The sequence below is a fragment of the Mandrillus leucophaeus genome, unplaced genomic scaffold (genome assembly GCF_000951045.1).
Source record: "Mandrillus leucophaeus isolate KB7577 unplaced genomic scaffold, Mleu.le_1.0 Scaffold335, whole genome shotgun sequence".
Lineage (NCBI taxonomy): Eukaryota > Metazoa > Chordata > Mammalia > Primates > Cercopithecidae > Mandrillus > Mandrillus leucophaeus.
Window position 1 is genome coordinate 85,497 of NW_012103532.1, and position 22,894 is coordinate 108,390.

General features: G+C 53.0%; 1 protein-coding gene across 2 annotated transcripts in view; it reads left to right on the plus strand.

Moving 5' to 3' along the window:
• NEK6 (NIMA-related kinase 6) overlaps positions 1–22,894 on the plus strand; it is a 104,708-nt gene that overhangs the window by 7,904 nt on the left and 73,910 nt on the right. Inside the window, exon 1 of one of the 2 annotated variants that reach the window (XM_011988671.1) lies at positions 7–51. The exons of the other annotated variant lie outside the window; for it this stretch is intronic. The gene's annotated coding sequence lies outside the window, so the exon portion shown is untranslated. Of the gene's footprint in view, positions 1–6; positions 52–22,894 lie in introns of those variants that run through there. 2 annotated transcript variants of the gene reach the window in all.

Genomic DNA, 22,894 nt, shown 5'->3' on the forward strand with positions numbered 1-22,894 from the left:
TCCCCGGCGGGTGTGCGTGTGCACCCCGGAGCGTCTGGTGGCGTTGTTGGGGTGAGTGCGTGCGGGGACGCGGGCATGGCTCCCCGCTACCCACTTCCCGAGTGGGGACGACGGGCGGAGGAGTGTACCGGGCGCCGCAGGGAGTACGTGCGGGTCTCAGGGAGTGTGTGTGTGCACGTGTGTGCATTCCAAAGTGATTTGTGTGCACGCACATGCGTGAGCCCAGGAGGGCGAAACTGTGCCTGTGTGGGTGTGAGTATAACGAGTGTGCAGGACCGCGCGAGCGTGTTTATTGCTGAGGTTGAGGGCCCCCTTTGCGCCCACCAGGCCTTTGCACAGTGATGGCCCCCAAGCCAGGGAGCCCGTGGAGAGAGAAGCGGCCTGGCATGGGCTGGGGGTCGGGACTGGGCCTGATCTGGTGAACCAGGGGCCAGGAGGACAGACTCAGAGCCTGGCTGGGCCTGACAGAGGCGAAGGTCTCAAAACCAGGCTGTGGCAGGGCCACTGGCAGGACCCTCTCTGCACATACAGGCTGGGCGAGCGGAGGCTGTGGTGGGCCTCGGCCGGGCACCCGAGGACGGTGTTTTCCTAAATACCCTCCGGGCTCCCCTGTCTTTGTTCTTGACTCTTTCCAGCCAGGCCTGGGGGGCTGACCTTATACTTGCCTGTGTATGTGGGTGCCTCTCTGCCCGCCCTGCTAAGTAGATGAATCTTTTGATTTATTTATACCTCACTTAGGCTCCAAGTGTGAGTCCCAGGACGGTAACAAATTGATCACAGCGGGCTTAGGACACCAGCTTTCGAGGTCTGTCCTTGCAGTTTTGACTGACAGGCTTTTGTGTGTGTGTGCGCACTCTCTAACTGTTGAAAATCTTTGCAGTTGAAAGTCTTAATTGTTTTAAGGCAAACTTTAGAAACTCCAGAGCTCCCTACTTGCTCTGACTTTTCCAAATTCATCTTGCCTTTTCTGGGGGAAAATGTCGCCTTAGTTTGGTGTACAGTACGTGCAGGCAGGTCTTGAAGGCACGTTTAAAAACCGTGTCGTTAATGGAAGAAGAATTTCATTGAAAGGGACGCAGAGCCGGCTGGAAGCGCCTGCCCCGGACTCAGCGAGTTTGAGCTTACCGAGTGAACTTTGGACGTCTTCTTTTAGCAAACAAAACCTGGAAGGAAGCAAAAAAGACCCACATTCTTTTTCTTTTTTGTCCTGAAAATGAAAAAAAGAAAACACCTTCTGAGTTTGCTGGAAATGCCCCCTCTCCTTCCCCCATCAAGGCCAAGCCCTCCCTGCATCCCCCACCCCCAAATAAAATATGCCTGTGGGGAGCCGTGGAATGAGTCACTCCCTGGCAGAAAGCCTGATGGGCAAACATTTGGGAAGGTTCTTGCCTAACTTCCCAGAAGAAAAGGCCCAGGATTTAAAATGGTCCCTGTGGTTTGTCAGCCTCTGCCGTCCCGTCTGCTTCGGAAATGACTAAAAAGTAGTTTGTATCTCCACAAAATAAAGTCTCAGACTGAAGGCCTTAGACCCAGGTTGGTCTGGATTTAGAGCTGTTTGGGTTTCCAGAAATGGAGCGCCTGGCTTTAACTGGTGGCATTTCTGGTGGGTTTGAACAAGGACAGAGGAGGGAAATGGGGAGGAAGTTCCCATTTACGGAGCAGAAGGGACTGTGTACTGGGAGCCGTTCTAGGGGGTGTGAATTTCCCAGTGCTCTTCTGCGACAGAAAATGCTTTTGGTTTTGTGCACAAGGAAACTGAGGCACACGGGGGTCAAGCCTGTGTCCTGGGGCAGCTGAGAGGAGGTGGGGGCAGAATCCTAAGTCACCTGCCCAACCTCACAGCCTTTCCTCTTTCCACTGCACTTGGGATATGGTATTTGACTGGCTGAGGTGCACAGACCTAGTGCTGAGGACTTTAACACACATCCGTTCGTTTTCTTCTCATCGTAGATAGGGTTTATTATCCCCATTTCACAAATGAGGAAACCGAGGTTCAGAGACGTGACCTGCCTAATTTCGTTAAAGTAGCACCATGACAGATGGTCCCCATTTACTTTTACTTATTTATTTAATTTTGAGACAACGTCTCTGTTGCCCAGGCTGGAGTACAGTAGCGCAATCTCAGCTCACTGCACCCTCTGCCTCCTGGGTTCCAGTGATCCTCCTGCCTCAGCCTCCTGAGTAGCTGGGATTACAGGCACATGCCACTGCACCCAGGTAATTTTTGTATTTTTAGTAGAGATGGGGTTTGACCATGTTGGCCAACCAGGCTGGTCTCAAACTCCTGACCTCAGGTGATCCACCCAACTCAGCCTCCCAAAGTGCTGGAATTACAGGCATGAGCCACCATGCCTGGCCATGTCCCCATTTATTGAGGATATACTGTGTGCTACGTCTGGTGCCGTATTTCCCCCAGTCCACTCACCAACACTGAGATGGGAGCCATCATGATGCCCATTTACAGGTGAGGAAACTGGGACACAGAGAGATGAGAGAATGCGCCAAAGACCATGTACCAATACAGAGCAGACCTGGATTTGAACCCAGGCTTGTCTGAGCCAAGCCCATGGTCTCCCCACTGTACTAGGAAGGTGGCAGGCACTGGGCTGGGTGCCTGGCCTGCGCTGAGGTTCAGTGTCATTTTCCTGATCTTACAGAGAGGGAGGTTAAGTAACTTGGGCAAGGTCATAAACCTGCAAATGGCAGAGTCGGGATTCGAACCCACGTGTCTGATTCCAGAGTTCCTTATCTTAAACCACATCTGGCTGCCTTTGTTGTGCTTTGCTTTTGTTGCATGCTGCAAAGCCAAGTAGGTTAAGACAGGCTAGGTTCCTGCAGGGCTGGGTTGCGCGAGACCTGGGAGAGGTCTTCCAGAAGGTACTGCTGGCCTTCCTCGCCCAGGGCCAGAGCTACTGGAGAGAAAGGGCCGCCATTCACATTTTTTCTTTTCTTTAAGTGCCCCAGATACTTTTCATAGGGGAAGTGTCAAAACAGTTGTCAAAAAGAGAAGAATATTTCCTTCCTCTTCTCAGGCTAGACCAAGCAAGGGAGTTGGAGGGTGGAGAGTGGAGGGCCCTGATGAATCATCCAAGATTAAATACGGGTAGCCACTGCCAGACTTGTGTGGAGATGAGGCTGGGACACTGCTCGCAGGAAGAGTCCGGCGTTCTGACCCCCCGATGTCACCTTCACAGGCCTGACTCACAGTCCTAAATATCTGACAGCGTGATCACTTCTAGGTAGGCTTCTTGTCTCTTGTCATTTAAGTCCCCTGCCTGCCTTTTTTTCCCTGCTCATTTCCATTTTGATCACGGCTTCTACTACGTGTGCTTGAAATGAATGTTGTGTGTGAGGACCTGTGTGGTTTGGGCCGTGTTGTGCCCCCCGCCAGTGTCCTTCGGTGTTGAAAGGAAAAGGTATTTCTCTCCCTTCCATGTATGTTCTGCAAATTGACGAACATTTGCAAATTGCTTTGAGATGCGTTAATTTAAGGTGTGAAATAATAGATCTTGTGCGAAGGCTCAGCCACATTTCTGGCATTGATGGATTTTTCTCCCGTCTGGCCTGTGATTTGGGGAGGTAAAAATAGTCCTTGTTTCCACGTTTTTATCTTTTTTTTTTTTTTGCTGACATCATTCTTAGGAAGTGGTGTGCACATGCCATGGAACTTTACACGGAACATGGAGCTGTGGGGAGCAGGAGTGCTCTTGGAGTGAGGGGTGGTCTGCGGTGGCCGGGGTACCTCCTGGCTGTCTGTGAGATGGCTTTGAAATGAGCAGACACTGTTGAGGGCCTCAGTGGCTTTTTGGTATTTGGCTGTCTTTTCACTTGTGACGCTTGGGTAATGGCAAGATAACTTTTGGGGAAAATGTTAGTTTAAAAAGAAAAAAAAATCAGGCCAGCACTTTCCCTCATTCCTGTCTGAGCTGGTCCCTTCCCTTGGCCAAAGCTGAACTAAACCAATGGCCTTCTCAGACTCGACTTCCAGACGGAGGAGCCGACATCGGGGCAAATCAGTTGGTGGTGTAATTTCCTGTGACATTAACTTTGGGAACTTGAACTTGGAGCTAGCATTTTGACATCTGTCCCTCTAACAGGACTTGCTTGTGTGGACACAGACCCACATACACGGGCTGCGCCATTGTCTCCAGTTCTGGATTTTTCCACAGATGGCTTCTCGGGTGGTCTGGTGGTAAAGAAACAGGTCTTCTAGCCAGGCCTTCAGCAGGGGCAGGATCACAGCACCCCACCAGACCTGACTGGCCACCGCCACTGTAGCTGTGGCTGGGCAAGTGGGGGGGCCATGGGAATTGAAAGATGGGGTGGCCAAGATCTGAAATGCATTCAGTTGCAGTGGCCTGGATCTGCACGGAGCCGTTCTTTCTTTCTCTTAGACATCTGCGTGGTGGTGACCTCATAGAAAAGAAAAAAGGGGCTTTATGTGGGAATTCCATAGAGTGTGAAGGAATTTGGACAGGGGAAGGGGGAGGGAAGTTGCCATTGAGAGCCTGCAGTGCCTGCATTTTCCCCGAATTGTTTAACCCTCGTGCTTCAGAATTAGGCTGAGGTTTGTGGGGTGGGTCGTGTTGACCCGGGTGAACAGAGATCCGTTTAAGAAGAACTCCATGTTCCAGAGGCGCGTTCTTACTGCAGGTGAGTGGCAGTATGGGAATTAGTCCACAGACCCCTTCTCCAATGCCTGCCCTCTCTTGTTCCTTGTCTTCAACGTCTTTGAAACTTGGGCTTGTTGAGAAGACACCTGCAAAAGGATGGATGCACATGACCTTCAGCTCTAATGAATCCAAGGTGCCGATGAGGAATTCACTGGGCTCCCAATCCAGAGAGCTTCGCACACACCCACTGGGGTTGAGATGAGCACTGGGTTTATTTATTGTGGACTTTTGGAGTCGGAAGGACTCTCGCCAGCCATTTGTTTCACAGAATGGAACCTGAGGCTCAGAGAGAACAAGGCGCTCCCCTGCAACCGCATTGAGAGCCTGGGCTCGGGCACCCGATGGAGTGAGTGAGGCTGGAGTCCCAGACCTGCCTCTCCTGAGCATGTTGCCCACTGCTCTGAACCTCAGTGTCCTCATCTGGAAAACAAGGACGATATTATGACCTCAGAAAGTTTGGGGGAGGAACTAAGTGAAATAATGCATTTCAGATGCTCAGCACCTTGTAAGTGCTTGATGCTCATTCCCCGAGATTACATGAGAGACATGGAAAAGCTTTAATGACCAAGGACCCACCCAGGGTCACTCAGCCAGGACCCATAGTCCGTGGCCCAGAATGTCTCCAGTGCCCCTGTATTGAGGCCCTAAACAAGGCCGGAAGTGGGTGCCGGGGAGCCCTCTGGATTCCACCAGAGCACCTTCCTAGGATCATGGCTCCCAAAACGGAAGGGAAGGAGACAGTGCAGTTTGCAAAGAGGCAGGATTTAAGCACCAGGGTGGCCCTGTGGCACCTCAAGAAAATGTTTGCCTCTCAGTGTCTGCTCTTGTCCCCACCCACCCCCCCAAGGCAAGGCCATAAGTCCTCCGTGTGGTGTTGGAGGTCTCCGAAGGCCCTGAGAGCTGTGTCAACCACGGTGTGTTATGAAGCAAGGCAGATGTTTTGTTAATTATTTACACAGCGTCAGCCCTGCAGAGGACTGCGCTGACAGGAGCGGCTGGCACAGGCCTGGCTGTGGGGCAGAAGTGAGCAGCCCTCTTCACCCAGCAGTCCTCCTGAAAAGGTCTGCATGGCAAGGCCTGAGGGAGTCCTGCACATTTTGTGCACCCACCCCCTGCAAAGCCGTTTTGAGTTTCCCTTAAACTGGCTCGTTTTCCTGAGCCGATGGAGAGATCCTTGCCCTCTGGAAGTGGCCATCCCTGTGGGGCAGCTTCTGTGCCAGCTCGTCACAGCCTAGACCCAGCTGTAGTCACCAGGAGAAGGTGTCACCAGGCTCTGGAGGTTCACTCCTCTGCAGTCATCTCATGCAAGGAGGGCTTCACGGGGGCCCAGCCTCTACTCCCTCATCCGCAAAGCAAGCCAGTGACACCAGGCACCAGCCCTGTGATCCTCCAGCACCCCTGGGGGTAATGTGCCTTAGAAATTCAACTTTAGGATTAGAATTCTGCTAAGAGGTTGTACCATATGACAGAAAAGGTAATCTAAAAGTCACAAAGACCAGGACAGGCCTGGTGGCTCATGCCTGTAATCCCAGCACTTTGAGAGGCGGAGGCGGGCAGATCACTTGAGGTCAGGAGTTTGAGACCAGCGCGGCCAACATGACAAAACCCCATCACTACTAAAAATACGAAAAATTAGCTGAGCGTGGTGGCGTGCACCTTTAATCTCAGCTACTCGGGAGTCTGAGGCGTGAGAATCACTTGAACCCGAGATGGCACCACTGCACTGGAGGCTGCAGTGAGCCGAGATCACGCCACTACACTCCAGCCTGGGCAACAGAGCGAGACACTGTCTCAAAAAAAAAAAAAAAAAAAAAAGAATTCTGCAAAGAATGGTGCCTGGCATCAGAGCTTTCCCTGAAAGGCCACTAAAAATGAGGAATGTGAGCTCCGGGGAGGCGACGGGGGGCAAACCCACCTTCCTGTTGCCTGTTTTACATAAGGAGGTTTTGCATAGGAGTCATTTTAAGATACATGAAATAGCCAGAATAGATAAATCCACAGAGACCGAAAGCAGATTGGTGGTTACCAGGGCCTCTGACGGGGGGGATACTGGGGAGCAACTGCTTAAGGGACATGGGTTTTTATTGGGGTGACGTAGATGTTTTGGAACCAGATGAAGGTGGTGGTTGCACAACATTGTGATTGTAATAAATCCCATCGAGCGGTTTGCTTTAAAATGGTTAAATTTATCTGAGAAAAATGTTAAACAGAAAAGTTTTGGCCAGGCACAGTGGCTCACGCCTGTAATCCCAGCACTTTGGGAGGCCGAGGCAGGTGGATCATGAGGTCAGGAGTTTGAGACCAGCCTGACCAACATGGTGAAACCCCGTCTTTACTAAAAATACAAAAATTAGCTGGGCATGGTGATGGGCGCCTGTAATCCCAGCTACTCGGGAAACTGAGGCAGGAGAATCACTTGAACCCGAGAGGCAGAGGTTGAATCACTTGAACCCGAGATGGCACCACTGCACTCCAGCCTGGGCAATAGAGCGAGACTCTGTCTCAAAAAAAAAAAAAAGACAAGTTTCTCTTGCTTAAAAAAATAAATAAAAGCATGAAACCCCCTCCTTTTACACATGGGGACACTGAGGCCCAGAGAGGCATCATAACCAGCCTCAGGTCCCACATGCAGCCTGCTGCTGTGTAGCCTAAATCAGATCACTGTCCCAACTTTCAGGCTAAGACTCTGGTTGTGACACCTGGGCCTGGACTGCGGGTGACAAGTTTTGATGCAAAAACACAGACCTTCCACTGTCGTGTGGGCTAAGGGGACTCTCTTCTGCTGACCAGAGATGCTTGCGCTGGCTGGTGTGTGGCATATTCTCTCATTCCTTCAAGACGTATGTCCGGATAGAAGTCCTGTGTCAGACATTGTGCTGGGAGCCCGCACAAAGACCCTCTAACGGCCCCACCCATTGGCCTCTCACCACCTGGTGGGGACAGAGGCTGTCACAACCCCTTCTTAGGTGCTCTTGATCGATTTGCAGGTGGCGTCTTTTGGAATGCACTCTCTGGGGAAGTAGGAGAGCTTGCGGCAGTGAGCGGTGTTTGAACCCACCTGGAGGGAGACGTGGGGTTTGCCAGAGGCCTGAGAAGGCTGGGGTGAAGGGCAGGTAGACCCCAGGGTGGGGAGGCAAGTGGGGCTGGGAGGTGAGAGCCGGGGCTGTGGAACTTCCTTCTGCTTCCTCGGCCTTTGCTCCCGTCGGTAGATCGCCTTACCAGGCACTTGCCGTGGCTCATGTTCTAACCCTTAACCTGAGGGAACGCGCTTCATCCTCCCAGTGATGCTGTGATGTGGGTACCATTATGCCCAATTTATAGATGAGGAAGCAGAGACCCAGAGAGTCCAGGATCTGTGGTACTTGACGAGCATCAGCGTGAGTGCTGTGAGGACACCCACAGCCTGGGGGTCTGAGCTGAAAATCGGAGGACAGAGGCTGCCCTCCAGAAGTGACCAGGATGTGGGCTGTGAGCTGCCCAGATCAGGGCCTGGGTGAGGGCCCGTAGGCAGCTGGAAGGAACAGCGTGCACCCAGGTACCATGCCAGGGCCCCTGAACATCCGTCTTGTCATCGCATGGTTGTAACCTGCATCACAGACTGAACGTGCACTCCAGGAGGGGGTGGGACTGGGTCTGTGGACCACAACGGTATTCTCTATGCCCAGCATCGTGCCTGGCACATAGGAGGAGCTCAATTAATATTTATTGAGTGAATGGGAAGTTTTAAGTGGACACGCCGTGGCAAGATCTTTGGAGAATGTTTATATGGAGTGAACGCATCTGTTAGCAAACGTTCCTCACTCCCCTCAGTAGGCTGCCCAGGGCTGAGTTGAGCTGAGCTGGCCCTTCCCTGGGAGAAGAGGTTTCTTAGAGAAATGCTCATCCTGGAATTATTCCAATGAGGAGGGACCTAAGCCCAGAAGGGCTCTACCTCCCAGAGTTACAGGCTCTCCTTCCTATGCCCCTTCCCTGCAGAGGCAGCTCCCACATGTCTGCATAGGAGGGCTTTGGGTTGGAATGGGTCAGTGCTGTGTCTTAAAGCTGCATTTTCTACCAAGCACGCACTTATTTTGTTGAGAGGGCATTTTTTTGGGGGGTTGCTTTGAGGAAAGGCTAAGCAAGCCACCTCGTGGCACAGACATGACTTTTCAGCAAATAAGCAGGACCCCAGATTCCACCCCGTCTTAGAAAGCAGGAAACCCAGCATTGAAAGAGGAAAGATTCTGTAGCTGATGTGGCCTTGGCGGGCCACCAGGGTGGATGCCCAGATGGCAGGATCACTGGGCACCACATGGCACACAGAAGGGAGCAGAGGAGAGGGAACCCGCCCCTGGGTTTGGCAGGTCCGGTCGAGTCCGCCTGGATTCAGTTACACCAGGACCTCGAGTGGGCCCGGTGTGCCGGACTGAGTCAGTGTGTGTACATTTCCTTTGTTCGTCTCCCCCGGGAATGTAGTGGCCTTTTGTGTTTGTTTAAAATGCCAGCCTCCTTACCTAACCCAAGAGGAAATGAGGACTGGGTTTTTGTCTGTGCAGAGGCTGGGACAAGTGTGGGAGCCGCCTGCTCTTGGAGCCAGCCTGGTGGCGACAGCGTGGCATTTGGGAGACATTCGGTGGTTTTCTCCAAGGGGTAATGGGCACACCGGGTGCTGGGCTGCCCCTAGACTGGGCACCAGGACCCTGAAATGAGGAAGCCTCGTGACCAGGTTTCACGGCGCCATTCAGCAAAGGATGGCTGAGCACCACACACCTTCTTGGCCCCTAGGGAAACATGCAGGAATCAGATGAGGTACCTGCCCCATCTTCCTAGGGAAATGTGCAGAGAAAGTGCTTGTACTCCGAGCTAACACTTTTCACTCATACAGACCTTTATGGTGTTCTGTGTCTTCAGACATTGATCACCTGTAGGTGAGATACATCATGGCCCCACTTTCCAAACTCCCAAAGGGGCAGTGATCTGTAGAAGTATTTAGTGCCATTCAGGGACGGGAGAGGTGGTTTGGAAGATGCTGTCTGCTGTGCGAAGTCCCTGGATGCTCAAATGGCTTATGGGGTGGCATCTTTGAAATTACACAGTGAGGACATATGGTCACTGTGATGTGCTAATGTTAGCAATTGAGATATTTAATTACCCAGAAAAAAACCCTTTTCCTACCCAGTACAGGTTACTGGAGAGCCTTTATTTCTTAGGAGGAGGGTCTTACACAGTGTAATTTGGACCATCAGATAGGGAGTCATTATCCCTCATTCATTTATTAGCTAATTAAGTGGTTTATCTGGTCACACATTTATTCCTTCAGTTGCCATTCATCCAGCACTGTTTGCTGATGTACCTGGCCTGGTGCTGGGCACTGGGGGTGGAATGAAACAGAACAAATATGACTGAGTCCCTACTGTGTGCCAGCCCACAGGGTGTGCTGTGTGCAGCAGGTGAATGCATTCACTTCCCAGTGGACATGTAAAGACCACCTACTGTGTGCAGACTCGTGGAGGCACAGAAATGCAAATGGCACCGTCCGTAGTTGTTTGGACACTTGTGGTGTTTTGATGGGGTCTTTGGTCCTAGCCCTCTCTCTGCTTGGTGTGATATACCCAGTCAGCCGCTGTTCACAGGCCACGTGGTGACATCCCCGGAATGAATCAGAAACAATCCAGATGCCCCAGGAACCGACGTGAGAGCAAGGCATCCGCTTCACACGTTGTGTCTCAGTTCAGCGTCTTGCCACCACCCAGCATTTTGAGACAGAATGTGAGATCGCGTAGTTGGCTAAATATATAAATATTTTATGTCTCGATATTCTGAAAATGAAGCCCAAATGCACAGAACTGCAGCACATCAGTGCTATAGATCATATGTTATAATAATCTGATGACATGTTGTTTAAATATTTATGGACTGATGCGACATGACAATGGGGGAGAGAGGAGGCTCAGAGCAGAGTCTCGGCAGATGCGGAAAGGAGGGAGCAGATTCCTGTGATCCTGAGAAGCGTCACAGGATACCTGGGTTTCTGATGTGATGTTTGGAGTTTTATGACAAAAACAGTGGCTGACATTTATTGAGCACTTGCTGAGTGCTATACCCTTCACTGATACTATGTCATTTAATCATCACAGCATCCCCAGAGGATGGGGTTCTTATTAACTCCAAGTTACAGAGGGGACACTGAGGCCCAGTCAAGGCAGTGGTCCACCCCAGACCCCACAGCCAACGAGTGGCTCAGGAGCAAATCCAGGCTGACCCCATTCTGCATTCTAGCTCTTAATTACTGCGCTGTGCTGCTCTACGGGTGACAGGTCATATCCGAAAACCCCCCACCCCTGCCTGGGTGACCCCTTGCTTGGTACTAACTGGACTTTTTTTTTTTTTATTGAGACAGAGTTTTAGTCTTGTCACCCAGGCTGGAGTGTAGTGGCACGATCTTGGCTCACCGCAACCTCTGCCTCCCAGGTTCAAGCAATTCTCCTGCCTCAGCCTCCCGAGTAGCTGGGATTACAGGCACCCACCACCACGCCTGGCTAATTTTTTTTTATATTTTTAGTAGAGGCGGGTTTCACCATGTTGACCAGGCTCATCTCGAACTCCTGGCCTCAAGTGATCCGCCTGTCTCAGTGAACTTTCTAAATCACAGGAAAGGAAGGTGATGTCTGTAAAATGTCAGGTGGGGTTGGAAGGCACAAGGAATGATTATCTAGCCCAGGAGGGGCAGGGAGTAGTGTGGAAGGGCCACTGCATCCCAGTGCCTGGCACATAGTAGGTGCTCAGGAAACGTGGTTCTTGAGCCTCTGCCCTTCTCTTTGTTGTTGGTTTTGCAGAGTCGTTAAGGGAGTTTACTGCAGACTGTCCCCCATACAAGTGTCCTGTGGCCCCTGAGGCTTTGCCTCAGCTTCTCCCTCTCCCTGCAGTGCCCTGGGAGGAATCAACTGACAGCCCTTTCAGTCTGCCACCGTCCAGCCAGTTAAGGCAAGGTGTTCCCCTTTTATAGAGGAGTCTCCTAGAGCCAACCGCAGCATCCCTGCCTTTGGAAGCCACCTGGAATGTGCCAGCTGCAGTGGCCGTTCCTTCCATGCCCCCCATCCCGCTGTGTGCTCCATCCCCCTACATCTGCTGCTGTTGGTTCTGCCTGTTGCGTTACTGCTCTGTGACCTGGATCCCCTCCAGCACAGAGGTCTCGAAAGGTTGATCAGACATCCTCAGCACCTAGAGTGGGGCCTGGCACACAAGACGGCAATAAACAGCCAGCCATAGAAATTCACCCCACAAGACCCACAGGGCGGGGGCTGAGTGTCCGAGAAGCCTCTTGGGAAGTGATGGTCTTAGACCTAATGGTGTCTTCCCATTCTGCAGAGGCCTAGGGGTGTCCCTAGGTCCCCAGAGTGGGAGGGTACAAGTCAGAAGGCCATGAAAATGGAACACAGGGCCAGCTACAACATTTGTGGGGCCCAGTGCAAAATGAAAATGCAAGTTCCCTTATTCAAAAAACAGTAAAAAACAAGAAAAAAGTTTTTTCCTTTCCTTTGCAATCTCTCTTTCCATCTGTCATGATGTTTTTTGTTTGCTATTTAATGTCTCACCCCCTGGGTACAAGATACTTTCAGGGCGAGTGCAGACCTCACGGGTGTGGGCGCACCTGCCCCCGACCCTCCTGCCTGCATCTGGGCCCCTGCTGCAGGTAGCGGGTGGGGGAGCAGGCAGCTGAGTACCCATCCTGGGGAGGCAGCTGAGACTCTGTGCTGCCAGCACGTGCTGCATTATTCCACCAGACTCCACTTAACACAAACTCGAAGATGACATGAAGCGTTTCAGGACAGTGAAAGCACAGCATGAAGCCCTACACTTGGGGCTTCCTTCTTAGGGCAGGGCTGGGTCACCTGGACATGAAGCCAGCCTGATGGGAGGGGCCATAGCACCTACACAGACATTTCACACAGAGCAGGGGCCTTTTATTGGTTCTCTCCATGGGGCTGGGGCCAGATCTGATTTGAAGGGAAAGTTCTGTGTTAAGCACTGTCTGCAGACTGCTGCCCTGGCAGGATAGTCGGCCAGCCAGGAGCTCTCCTGAGCCTCTGGTGCCAAAGACACACTGTGGTCAGCCCTCCCTGACTTAATCTCTCACATCATTGCCAGAGATTTTTGCACTAACAAACCCATCCCCTCTGACTTCCGTTCCTTGAGTGACAAGGGTCAGAAATCAAGTGACGCAGTTGCCAGCCTTCTTACACGGGAACAGCGCCAAACACACGGTGCCCCAGAGATCAGAGAGGTCAAGGAGCTCAGATTCCACCAGCCATCACGCTGTTCCCAGCCTTGAAATGGGGAGGCTCAGCAGTCACAGGGAGTGACGTCTGATTACTCTGAAAACATGGATGAGGAGGCTCAGGTGCGGGGTACTTAGTCCCCACTGTGCACCAGAGATCTGGCCAAGTACTTTCCGCGTGTTGCCTTCATTAGTCCTCGTGGGCTCTGAGCTGATCCCATTTTTCAGATGAAGTTAACTAAGGCTTGGAGAATGAAGCTGCCAGTCCAAAGCTGTAAGCTACACAGTTTGGAAACTGAGATTTGAACCCAGGCCCTGGCCCCAAAGTTAGTACTCTTTGCATGTGAATCCCAGGCACACTGGCTGGCTGAGGTCCCTCCCGGGCTGGGCCTCTTGCCCCCACTGTCTGCTGCATCTGTGTGGGGGCAGGACAGGGGCCAGACCTCAGTGCTGCTGCCTGTCCACTCCTGACCCTGAGCAGTTACCCTTGTTCTTGGCAGGAAGCAGATCTCAGGGCCACTGCTCCAGCTTTTCTCCTGCAAGGCCTGGCCAGCTCTGTGGCTGTACTTATGCCCAGAGAGACAGGTGGCAGCGGCAGAGTTAGGCACACCTGGCCGTGAGTCACACCCACCGTGTGCTCACTGTGTCTCTTGGGCTTGTCACCACCCACTCAGGTCTCCATTTTCCCATTTGTGGAGCAAGGGGTAATAGCAGTTCCTGTCTCTGGGGCAGTTTTCCCGATCCATTGTGGTAAGGGTGTATAGTCCTCAGTTCCACGCCAGGCCCAGAAGTGGCATTTGATCCTCTGTGTTGATGGTAAACAACATGGTGTGGGGTGAGATCGGAGCTTGGTGGCCCCTGTGACGCTCAGGAGCACCTCCCCAGGTCAGGGCATGTTGGCGGGCTCTCAGCCCAGAATTGCCCTCTCTAAGGAATTCATCCCTTCCTTGTTTTCTTTGTTCATTCATTTTATCCCACAGAGCCAAGCGCTCTGTTGAGATACAGTAATGAGCCCCAGGCATGAAGTCCCTGCCTGCACAAGGCTGGTGTTATGGTTCCTAAACAAGAAACAGGTGCAGGGTTCCTGGCCAGGCAGCACTGGGGAGAGGTAGCTGGGACAGCGTGGTGGCCCATGGCTGCCACAAAGAATGGAGTTCCTTCAATGTCTTCCTTCCATTAAAGGGCAGTCCCTGGGGATTTAACATGCTGCCTTTTGTGTGAGGTTCCAGCACTCCCAGGGTCCTGGGAAGGCCTCATCGGGCTTGGCTTTGCTTCAAGGTGTCTTTGAGAAATCAGTTTTTCTAGTTGCAATGTGGGAGTTTTCCCCAGGCTCTCCTAAGACTCAGAACCGCTCCCCCTAACGCTGCTGGTCATGGGGACCTGCCTGGGCCAGGCCCTGGTCACATGTGATCGCATCGACTTGTCTCGGTGACCTTGAGAAGCAGGTCCTATTAATTCATTTTACAGGTGAGGAAAGGGAGGCTGAGTGAGGCTGCATCATTTGCCCAAGAGTGCCCAGTGTGCCCACTGCCAAGTCAGGATTTGAACCCACGCCCGTGGCTTCCAGACCACACTCTCGGAACCACTCTGTCCTGGTGTGAATGGATGCTTTTTAATTCTTGGCAGCAGAAAAACCACAGGTTCTGCTCAAAGCACTAGACTCTCAGCGGACACCTACCATGTGTCAGGGCCATGCTGGGTGCTGCAGGAGGGCTCTGCAGAGAAGAATAGAGACAGATTGTTGGTGCTAAATTGGCCTGAAAATTGACCGTTTCTGCATGAGCCAGGATTGTGTTGACTCCTTGCTCCAAGGCTGTGAGGTTCATGTGACAGATGAGGAAGTGGAGGCTCAGAGAGGCTGTGTGGTTTGCCGAGGTCACACAGCCCCGGTCAGCCTTATTCCACATCCACCTGCTCTGTCTGCATCATCCATGGCGGTCTTCGGACTAGCTTGGGCCTCCCCAACATCCTGCATTTGGATAAACTGAGGCCTGAAGAACAATTCAGGGCTTGATCCCGAACGGGGGCGGGGACGGAACCCTTTGCATACTTGTGGAAATGGACACTCATTCCACAGCGAAATTGCCTTCAAAATGCCACCGATTCTCAGGGCAGGAGAAGACCTAAGAAATGACAGCGGGCAGTCAGGGCACGTGTGTCTGTGACAGCAGAGGGACCCGTATCCACCCTTCCTAGGACCGACAGCCAGGGTGATGGGGTTTTATAGCATCTGGAACAGGCAAACCTTTTATAACAAAATGTTTCCAAAGCTATCCCATCCCACCGTTGGCAAGCAGTCCTTAAACGGCAAAGAAGCAGCCGTGCTCCGTATTCACGAAATGGTGAGCTGGCATTTAGGCCATTTATTTAAAGCGGGAGTTGAGGAGGCTAAAGACTTCAGTTCCGAGCCGCGGCTCGCAGCCTCGCTGCAGCAGGGGAGCGTCATCTTCAGGGTTTTCTTCCCATTTACGGGTTTTTTTGTTGTATATTTGTAAAATGAGGCTTCTGCTGGCAAAAGCAGGTTTTAGCGAGTGCGGCAGCTCTTTCAGGACCTAATAAGGCCCCAGCGGAGGGTGAATTCCAGCAACACTTTCCTTCCCCCCAGGGCCCCCCCATTCCATCTTGCCTCATACACTTTGGGCACAGGGTACCATTCATCTTGCTTCCCATTAATGGAATTACTGCCATCACTTCGGCAGGATGAGATGGGCCCTTTGGAACTGCCTTGGGGACAGAGGCAGGATTGGCCGCCGGGGGTTTTGCTTAGAGGGGAAGGGAAAAGAGAGAGGGAGAAAACTCTTACACATGGATGCTTCCTTGGGTGGTAAAGATCCTTGGCCATGGAGGATAGAGGCCGCAGGGCCCATCCAATCTGCTTCCTGCTCATGTCCCGTGTGAGCCTCACAGTGGCAGGGCGTGTGATGGCCCCAGTGGCAGATGTGAACGGAGCTTGACACCTGTGTACCATAGCCCCTAGACTTCAGAAGAAGGGAAGGAGGGGACCCAGGATTTACGGGCTGCTCACAGATGCCTGGCACTGCACTGGCCAAAATTTGGGGACTGGTATCTCTGTCCTGATTTTTAGATGAAACAGCAGAGGCCCAGAGAGTGTGGACACTTAAGCTTTGAGTCACACAGCTCATAAGCAGTAGCGCTGAAGTTTGAACCTCAGTCTGTCCATTTTCGCGGAGGACAAGCAGTGCCCCTCCTTGAGGCTCCAGAAAGCAGCAGAGCGAGGACTCACAGTCCAGGTACCTGTCAGCAGCCTGTCCCAGCATCACCTCCCAATTCCCTGGGAAAGTGAGCAGACATCTGGAGGGTTTTTTGCTTTCATATAAGAATGCTGGTCGAGGACAATGCTGAATGTCATGTATTCCACCTGGACATCTGATAGAATTTCAGGGGTCTGGGATCCTGAGGATGAGGGAGGGAGGTGGGGAGCTGACTGGTCTGACACACTGTGCTTGTCATCCTGCATGTCAATTTGCAGCAGGACTGGCAATCATTGTCCTTTCCAGTTCCGGGTCGATAGATTGATAGGGGCTGCCCGAGATGCCGTGTTGAGAAGGCTTTGGAGACTGGCATTGATTAGTAGTGTCTGCTGTGTGCACAGGAATGAAGAGATGGGTGTGAAAAGGACCAGACCTAACTTAGTACAATTCTTAACCTGAGCAGGGACCCCAGGGGCACCAACCCTGCTCCGTTCTCATGATTAGTTCATTGTGTGCCTCACCACACTTCCATCCCAGGAAACTCCAGTAGGGTGAGACTGTGCACAGCACACAGAAGGGATTCCACACATAACAGAAGGAAGGATTGATGAAGGCTCTGTGGCCCCGAAAGAGCCAACAGTTGGAATCCTACAGTGAATGTTTTTAAAAACATATTTTTAAATGTCTAGGGATGAGATCTAGGTGCCCACTTGTTTAAACCAGGGCCATTTCATCCATGTCACTAACTTGCTGGATATCTTTGAGTCATGGTTTCACCTGCCTGAATCTTGGTTTCCTCATCGTCGCTCCCAGCACTGTGGAGGGGTAACCCTGTTGATGACAGTCGGGGAGCCCAGAACCCATGGGTAGTGGGGTCGGCATTCAGAAATGTCAACTCCGGCTGCCTGCCCCTGCCTGCCGGGCCCTGTCCTCTGCCGGGCGGAGCTCCAGGCTGTCTAGGTCTATAATGCTTTCCTTCTCTCTGTCTCAAACATCACTGCCTCTGGGGAGTCTTTCCGTCTCAAACATCACTGCATCTGGGGAGTCTCCTCTGACCTCAACACACTGCTTAGAAACCCCTGCTTGGTGCCTCCATAGCCCTTTCGGCATCTTCCCTGGCATGGCCCCCCCAACCCTGTGAGGCCCACTAACGGCCAGTCCCCTGCCCCAGGATCCCTTCCAGGGCTGGGACAGACCCACTTTCCTCTGTGGTCTCAGCGCTCAGCCCAGGGCCTGGCCTGGCGAAGGCCTCGGTGACAGTAGTGAGGGGAGGGAGAATGCACCCTTCGTTTGTTCCTCAGGCCTGTGGCCACGGGGACAACTGAGATACTGAGACCAGTGTGTCCAAAACCCAAGCCTTTTTTGGGGACAGATAGGTCAGTGAGACAAATGGAACCGGCTCTGTGACTCACACACCCATTGTGCCTGCTACAGCGATCCTTTAAAGGACAGTCAGGTTTGATCGTGCGGGAGGTGTTTGGAAAGGTTTTGAGCAGGGGCGTGGCCCCCCTGAAGCAGAGTGTGGCCCGTGGAGGCTGGGGGTGCTGGGAGGGTGCTGTGAACTTCAGGAGAGATGAAGGGAGTGGCGCTGTCCTGGGGAGAGTGGGGAGAAGTGGGGAGTGGCCTGGAACAGTGCCGGTGCCTGGTGTCCACAGCCTGAGCTCCCGCCTGGAGACCCCTGGATCAGGGAGCAAAGAATTCAGGGCTGCGAGTCAGGAAACATGCTCCCCAGGAGCTTCCGTGGCTCCGGAGTCTCAGGAATGATCTCCGGATGGGCGACTGGGGCAAGGGGGGGCTGGGTCCCTGGTCTTAGTCTCTCATCAGTCAAGGAGGGCAATGTGCTTTTTGCCCTTGACTCTCCTCTGACCCAGGCCCTCCCTCCATACCTGGATCTGTCTTGGGGGCAGGGTGAGGCTGAGGCCCACAGAAGCCATCGGGTCAGCCTAAGAGCAAGAGTGGAAAAAGAAAAATCACGAAGCAATAATGTGTTAGCCCCTGTGGCACATCAAAGGGGCCGGTGAAACCCTGTGGACTCAGGGCAGACGGTGGCCGGAGCAGTGGTTGTCTCTGTGTGGCTGGAGTGTGTGCAGAGGGGCCAGTGCCTGAGCCTGAATCTTCACAGCCCCTCCGCCACACACGCGAATCCTAACAGTATGTTATTATTGATATGTACGTATTAACTATTAGCTTTTTAAACAATAATTGCTCCTCCTCCTGCTATTGTGGCTTGTTCATCAGAGCGCCCTTCACATCAGTAGGAGTTGGCCAGGTGGCAAGGGCCTGCAGTTAGAGCATGGGGACACTGTGTGAGCAGGGTGCAGAGGTGGGAAACAGCGGTTGCAGGAACCCGTAAGTGGCTCTGTGGAGCTGACATGGTGGAGGACAGATGTCACTTGGGCTCGATGGGTCAAGGGGTCTTAAGTGCTAAGCTCAGGAGGGATGGCAACCCGGAAACCTTGAAGGTGGATAAGGAAGGGGAAATGGGGGCTTAGGAATATGTTTCTGGTGGCTCATGTGGAAAATGATGGTGCTAAGGCTGGGAGGACTTAGAGGCCAGTGGGGAGGCCCAGGTTTTGATGCCACTGTGGCAATTCCCGAGCCTCTCAGCCACCTGAGGCCGCACTTCCACCCAAAAAGAGTCCTTGGCTTGGCCAGGCATGGTGACCCACACCTGAAATTCCAGCACTTTGGGAGGCCAAGGCAGGTGGATCACATGAGGCCAGGAGTTTGAAACCAGCCTGGCCAACATGGTGAAACCCCATCTCTGCTAAAAATCACAGAAATTAGCCGGGCATGGTGGCACACGCCTGTCATCCCAGCTACTTGGGAGGCGGAGGCAGGAGAATCTCTTGAACATGGGAGGCGGAGGTTGCAGTGAGCCGAGATCGCGCCGTTGCACTCCAACCTGGGCAACAGAGTGAAACTCCATCTCAAAAACAAAACAAAGAATCCTCAGCTCTTTCTCCTGTTCCACCACCCACTCCCACCCTTTCCTGCTGGTTGTTGGGGCAGTGGGGGGCTCTCACGTCAGCACCCTCGGCCTCTCTCAGCTTTCCTGTGAAAACCAGGCCCACGCCTGCCGACTGGTGAGAATAAATGATAAAATCTGTGAAGCTCCCAGCAATGCCTGGGGAGAGGAAAGAAAGTGTTGTCTTCCCTAAATTCTGATTTCTGCATGTCATTTACTCTCTTCCCTGTCAGAGAAATGGTTTTGATTCCTGGGGACGAGAGAGGCCCGCGTTCACGGGAACGCACCCGCAGGCCCCATCCAGGCAGGTCGGCGGCAGCCGCGGAAATCATTTGTATCCCCGATTTCAAGGTTGCCTCGTGAATCAGCAAGAGCCCTACTCCGTGTGTGCTGTGGGGAGTGCATTGTGTTGTCCCTGTGACTGAATTTTGATCCTCCCTGCATTTATTTCTTTATTTGGGTCTAGAGAAGTCTGAGGTGAAGCTGTGAGAAGGGGCGTCTTTGAGTTTTTGTTTGTTTTGTTTTGTTTTGTTTTTGAGACGGAGTCTCGCTCTATTGCCCAGGCTGGAGTGCAGTGGCGCGATCACTGCTGACTGCAAACTCCGCCTCCCGGGTTCACGCCGTTCTCCTGCCTCAGCCTCCCGAGTAGCTGGGACTGCAGGTGCCCGCCACTACGCCTGGCTAATTTTTTTGTGTTTTTGGTAGAGACGGGGTTTTTCACCGTATCAGCCAGGATGATCTTGATCTCCTGACCTCGTGATCCACCTGCCTTGGCCTCCCAAAGTGCTGGGATTATAGGCGTGAGCCACCACGCCCGGCCGTCTTTGAGTTTTAATACAGTATGTACCACCACATAAGGACACTGTGGTCAACAGCAGACTGCCTATGTGACTTTGGTCCCATTAGATTATAAGGCCATCTTTTGACTGTACCTTTTCCACGGTTAGACCCACAAATACTGACCATTTCATTACTGTCGCCTGCAGTACTCGGTACAGGACCATGCGGTACAGGTGTGTAGCCCAGGAGCGACAGGCGACACTCTATCGCCTAGGTGTGGGGGAGGCGAGACCGTCTGGGTTTGTGTAAGTCAACTCCGAGACGTTCACACAGTGACAAAATCGTCTAATGCTGCATTTCTCAGAGTGTGTCCCTGTCGTTAAGCAATATGTGACTGTTTGTATCTGTGGCACTTCGTATGCGTTGGGGGCATGGGCTGGGCTCGTAAGTTCCCCTAGGTGAGCAGAAATGTCCCAGGCAGTGAGGAGGGGCCGTTCCCAGGGTCTCTCTGGGCGTTGTTTTCCATAGAGGAGAGGTTGCTTAGGAAGGTGAGCCCAGGCTAGCCCACAAGCCCTCACTCCCTTGCAGACCCAGGTAGCTACAGGGGGATTCTAGAGGAAACTGGGTTCTGCCCACCAACAAGGGGCTCAGCCACACATCCCCACCCCTAGCCCACCACAGGACTTAGTGCCCACTTGGGATGCGGTCAGAATATTTTTAGGTCAAATGGGTGCATGAGGGTGGGCAGGCAAATGCGTCAGATACCAGCTGAATGACTTCATGTATGTTGGTTGATGCATTTTACAGCTGGGGAGACTGAGACTCAGAGAGGCTGAGGGTCTTGGCTAAGATGCCCAGCAAAGAAATCTTCATACCACATCTGACTCCCCACTCCCTTGAGAGCTCCCGTCACCTACAGCACCTGCCCCAGCCCCTGCCTCAGTGCGGGGAAGGATCAGTGGAGACCAAGGCGGGGGGACTAAGCACGATCTCGGACCTCCTGTGTACCAGGGCACTTTGCCTACACAATCTCATATTAAGTAGATCTCCTTCCTGGTTTTCTCATCACAAAAATGAGGCTTAGAGAGGTGATCGGTTTGGACAAAGTTTCCCAGCAAATAGGTGGAGTGTCCCATATTTTAATTCTGGCCTGGCCTGGAGAAGAGACTTGTCTGCTGGAACAGGTGGAGGATGGGTGGCTTCAACCTGTCTTGGTGAGATAGCCTGGGCTGTGATATTGGAGGCATCATTTTCCCACCAAGAAAGAGCAGGAGGGTCTTTATGGGGGCAAACAGGGCAGGGAGCTCCCCCTTGGGCCCCTGAGAAACATGGGGCTAGATTGGGCCTGATACCAGCCTAGTCCCTTTGCAGCCTGCTCCAGCCTTTCTCTTCCCCCTGTCCCCCCCCCCTTTTTTTTTTTTTTTTTGAGATGGAGTCTCACTCTGTCGCCCAGGCTGGAGTGCAGTGGCACGATCTCGGCTCACTGCAACCTCTGCCCCCCGGGTTCAAGCGATTCTCCTGCCTCCGCCACCCAAGCAGCTGGGACTGCAGGCACACACCACCGCGCCCGGCTAATTTTTGTATTTTTAGTAGAGACGGATTTCACCATGTTGGCCAGACTGGTCTCAAACTCCTGACCTCAAGTGATTCTCCCGCCTCGGCCTCCCAGAGTACTGGGATTACAGGCGTGAGCCACCATGCCTGGCCCAGCTTTTCTCTTTCTGACTTCACTTGTCCCACCTGTGCAGTGGGAGGACAGGAGAACCCCTTTATCTGTTGAGTGCTGATTATGTGCCAAGGAATTTGCTGCATGATCTGGTCTGATGGCCCCAGCGACTCTTTGAAGCCCAGCCCTTTATTGGCACCACCCAGTCACTCCCTGGCTGCGTTTCCCTCAAGGCGCATATCACTGTCTGAAATGACCACGTATGTTCACTCTCGTGTCTGTGTCTACCTCCCCCGACCACGCAAAACCTGTGGGAGGGGAAGGCATTCTCTGTCTCGCCCACTCCTGTGTCCCCAACCCCTCGGACAGTGCCTGGCTTCACGAGCTTCTCAAGAAATGCTTGGCAAATGATGACAGAATGGGTTAACCCTGGTTTTCTCAAAAAAGGAATGGAGGCCCACAGAGGGCAGGCCTGTCCCTGGGTCACAGTGCCAGGGCAGGATTGGATCCCCTGCCTGCCCAGGATTAGCTTGGGCCTCTCTCACAGACCAGTTTTGAGCCTGGAATTCCAGGTGTGCCTGGCTGTGTCCCTGCAGGTTCACACCGCCCAAAGAAACTTCCAGTCCATGCTTGTGGCTTTGGATCAGCTCAGAAAAAGTGTGTCCTGTGACTGCTCGAGGAATCTGGGCATTTAGCCCAGAAAAGAGTGTGTTTCCTGGCTTCCTGAGAACTGGGGCCCACCCTGCCCCCGGTCTGGGCGTGCAGAACAGGAGGGAGGGGAGTTGAAATCGGGGCCTGGAAGGCTACGGCATCAGACCTTATCATCCAAGTGAGGCTTGCCGTTCACGCCAAGACTGTCCCGGCCGAGCAGTCCAGGAGAGGGCATCCCCACCATCGTCGCGTCCTCTGAGATGGCAGCAGCGCCTGGGGTCGCTGGAGAAGAAACATTCCTCACACTCATGTGAATGTTTCCCCAGGCTGCTGTCCCGGCACTGGGTACCGTGGGGCAGACATGGGTGTGACGTTTTCCAAGCACGAGGTGACCAGTCCATTGGGTCATCAGGCCTCCAGGGCCACATGTTTGGAACGATATTCCTGGAGCACCAGGCATCTGGCCCCTCGCTCTGTGGCCAGGCACGGGTTTATGAGAGGACCCTGCAGAGAGAGCTGGGGTCCTCAGCCTTGACGTCTGCACATTGTGCATCATTTCGCTCTTTACTTTGCTTTTTTCTCTTCCTTTTTTTCTTTTCTTGAGACAGGTTCTTGCTCTGTTGCCCAGGCTGAAGTGCAGTGGCATGATCTCGGCTCACTGCAGCCTTGACTTCCTGGGCTCAAGGG